We start from the raw sequence: 3,952 nt of genomic DNA, 5'->3' as shown, positions 1-3,952 counted from the left end.
GGGCCGGAGCGCGGGGCGGCTCGCAGCCGGGGGCGGCGGGGGCTCGGCTTGTGGGCACGACAGGGAAGCCGAGGGGGACTTTGGCTGGGCTGTCCTCGTCTGGGGACATGGCAGAGCACCATCGCTTGTGACAGCACTTCACGGTAAAGAGGCAACACGCTCCAGCGCCGGGGCTCAGCGTTGCCGGGAAGGCGCCGGCTGCCTCGCATCACCTCAGGGACTTAGGGAGGCAATAAGCCGGCCCTGCTCTGGACTGGATTGCTCAAAGCGCTTCTGAACCCTTCAAGACTAGTAAAAATATTTCAAACACCTTAAAGCACGGGGAGGGGGGAAAGATCGGCTCACGGGACTAACACAAGCTTTATTCCAAAATGAAATAAGTTGGTTTGTTCATTTTTTTTCCTGGAAAATGGAAAGGATGGTTGCCGGGAATGGAAGTTGAGGCAGATTTCCTTGTGCACTGTGGAAAGCAGATAAATCGCTGGTAGTGGTGATATGCCAGTCCTCCAGCCACGTTCAGGGCGAGGCTGTGCTTATTTCAAGCCAGATGAGCCACTCCAAGACAATTTTAGTCTTATTTCCTTTCATTGACATTTCCCACAGCATTTCATTTCTGCTTTCACTCAATCCAGGTGTTTCCTATGTTCAATATTTCTGCTCTTTTGGATGCATTTGGATGTTAATGAAATAGTCTTCAGGTTTAGTTGATACTTAACATTTTTTCCAGAGGAAAACCTACTGCAGCAGTTTATGCTGTGCATCAGAAGAAATGCCCTACTAAGAGTAAATTAATGTGATGGTTTGGGTGTTCCACCCCCACACACACACTTTAGAAATCACTCAGATGGCTCTGGAAATTTAATGAAGCTTATTATTTACAGCTTAGCACAATATACAAGCAGATATTTACAGTATATACATTTATATACAGAAATAGACAAGCTAAAAGGTAATACAGAAACACAACAGCCCTCCCAGAAACTTGAGTCCCCAGGAGAGGTTCTCAACTGCCCCTTCACCTTCCCCCTACCCCTCTAAACCATACCCCAGTCCCAAGGAAGAATGGAGGTTTGGCCAGGGGGGAGTTAGGAAGCAAAGTGGATTAATTAAAGAAACAGAGGGTGAGGTTAGAAGAGAGATGCAGCTCCAAGCTCGCCAGCAGCAGAAGTGGTTATCTATGTTTTTATTTCTTGTTCTTATACATCTCAGCAAGCCTATGAGTGAAGTAGACATCACCACTGTTTACCTTTCACAGCCTGTCACCTAATTCTTCTCACCAAAACATCCTAGCTAGCTTCAAACATGAGCCTATTTAGGAAAGCACAGGAACATGAACATTTGGGATGCAAATACACATTCTGAAAAGTGCATAAAAATAAGAATTCCAGGTATGAATGACTCTCATTTTATTAGTATTTTCCCCCACTTCCTGTACTTTAATAGTCAGGAATTAGAAGGTTAACACTACTGAAAAATACAGCATGTTTTGTACAATGGTTTTCCTGAAAACAGCATTAAACTGGAACATCTGTCTTATGAGGAAATGCTGAGAGACCTGAGGCTATTTAGTCTGGAGAACACTGAGAGGGTATCAATTGTTTACAAATATCTGAAGGGTGCTTGTCAAGAAGAGGCCAGGCTCTTTCCACTAGTGCCCAGGATGAGGGCCAACAGACACAAACTGGAACACAGAAGTTTGACCTCAACATGAGGAAATACTTTTTACTGTAAGGGTGACAGAGCACTGGTGCAGGCTGTCCAGAGAGGTTGCAGAGTGTCCTTCTCTGGAGACTTTCAAGACTTGTGCCACCTCACCTTTAGCATAGGGGTTGGACTCAATGATCTCTGGAGGTCTCCTCCAACTCCTACCATTCTGTGAAGACACAAAAATAGGTACAAACTGCAAACTTCCAAATTAAGATGCTGCCAATCCACAACAATGCTTTACGCTTTTCATATCCCAAGAATTGGCTGCATTCACTTAATTAATGCTCCTGATCATAGAATCATAGAATCAACCAAGTTGGAAAAGACCTCCAAGATCATACAGGCCAACCTAGCACCCAGCCCTAGCCAGTCAACTAGACCATGGCACTAAGTGTCTCATCCAGTCTTTTCTTGAACACCTCCAGGGACGGTGCCTCCACCACCTCCCTGGGCAGCCCATTCCAATGCCAATCACTCTCTCTGGCAAGAACTTCCTCCTAACATCCAGCCTATACTTTCCCTGGCACAGCTTGAGACTGTGTCCCCTTGTTCTATTGCTGGTTGCCTGGCAGAAGAGCCCAACCCCACCTAGCTACAATGTCCCTTCAGGTAGTTGTAGACAGCAATGAGGTCACCCCTGAGCCTCCTCTTCTCTAGGCTAAACAACTCCAGCTCCCTCAGCCTCTCCCCACAGGGCTGTGCTCCAGGCCCCTCACCAGCTTTGTCGCCCTTCTCTGGACACGTTCCAGCACCTCAACATCTCTCTTGAACTGAGGGGCCCATAACTGGGCACAGTGATATTTATTAATCTTGGGAAGATAAACAGTTATCTCCACTGCAGGCACAGAAGAACTAAACCCAGAAAACTCAAGTGAGAATTATTTCAGGTGTAAGTAATTACAATCAGATGCTCTCTCTTGAAACTTTTCATGCTGCTACAAAGAGGTGAATGACTCAAGTGATTCTCCTTTGCCTCTTGCCTCAGTGCTATTTCAGCTGAGATGCTCAAAGCGTGGGTGCAGGCGAAAGCTGTGTATAGAATTAAAAAAGCCTGGCATTATTTAAGCTGAGAGGCCCTTCAAATCATGTTTATACAGCAGCCAAGTGGAGAGTTCTGCACGCTCAGCACTTATGAAAACTAAGAGCTACACAATTTTTCGCCTATATAGCATTTTTTGAGAGAATGAATGGGGGAATCAACATGTTCTCATTTAGCTATAGATTTTTGATTGGTCTGTACTTAAGCTAATAGCATAACTATTTATTTGGTATAAATAAGGCATTCTCAGATGAAGATTGCTTTTGCAATCCATGGGAGGAGTCTCGAGGAAAAAAATACTGTGAAAACTAATTCAATTGCAGGAATTGTTTGGGGCCAGAAAAGATTGTGCTTGATCTAAGTTATTGAATGCTTCCACATTTGCCTTGAATGCAGCAAAAAGCCTCTGGAAAACATACAGCATAACAAAACTATGATCACTAGAGAATGAAAGAAGAAAGAGCTTGTATCAGGAGGTTCCAAGTAACAAATGTAATACCAAAGTAGGTGGCTACCTGAGGCCCTATGCCTTTCCATGCGTCATTCCATACACCTCCTATCAGTATTAGATAAGGTTTCACAGAGACCACGGGAGCTTGCTTGCTCTTTCAGAACTGAGTTTGGCAAACAGTGCTTTCAGATCCACTGTTCTCAGATCACTGGCACTCAGTGAAATTCATGAGGCATCACTAGTTTGACAGTGGTACTAGTGAGCCATTCCTGGTAGATTTCTTCCCCCCCAAAATTCCCATTAATGAGGAGATTTGCATATGGAATACTTTTATGGGAACAGGCTCTATTTGTCTGGAGCAACCCAAAATTGCTGGGATTAAAAGTTGTTCCGTTCACCCTCAATTCACTGAGCAAGGACTGGAAGAGAAAGAATAGCAGTGAGATAGTAGCACAGGGACTGAAGGGAAAGTTCAACAGAAGGGAAGAAAGATGTTTTTTGTTGTAAAACAAGGAAAAGTTCAAATAGCAGACCATGCAAAGAGGAAAGGAGGATTCAACATTTAAACTGAGTGTTTAAGCAGAGTGACTGTAAAAGTAACAGTTACCTAGCAAACAGGAAGAAAGGTAATATGTCAAAATCACACATTCCAACGTTAAAGGTTACTGTGAGAGTGATAAAACGCAGGCAAAGGAGACCACATATGTAAGAGCCATGTCATCATCCCAAAGACCCAGCTGGGACTGAAGCATAGC

Source organism: Pogoniulus pusillus, chromosome 13 (assembly GCF_015220805.1).
Source record: "Pogoniulus pusillus isolate bPogPus1 chromosome 13, bPogPus1.pri, whole genome shotgun sequence".
Taxonomy (NCBI): Eukaryota; Metazoa; Chordata; class Aves; order Piciformes; family Lybiidae; genus Pogoniulus; species Pogoniulus pusillus.
Note: the sequence above shows the minus strand (reverse complement) of the source record.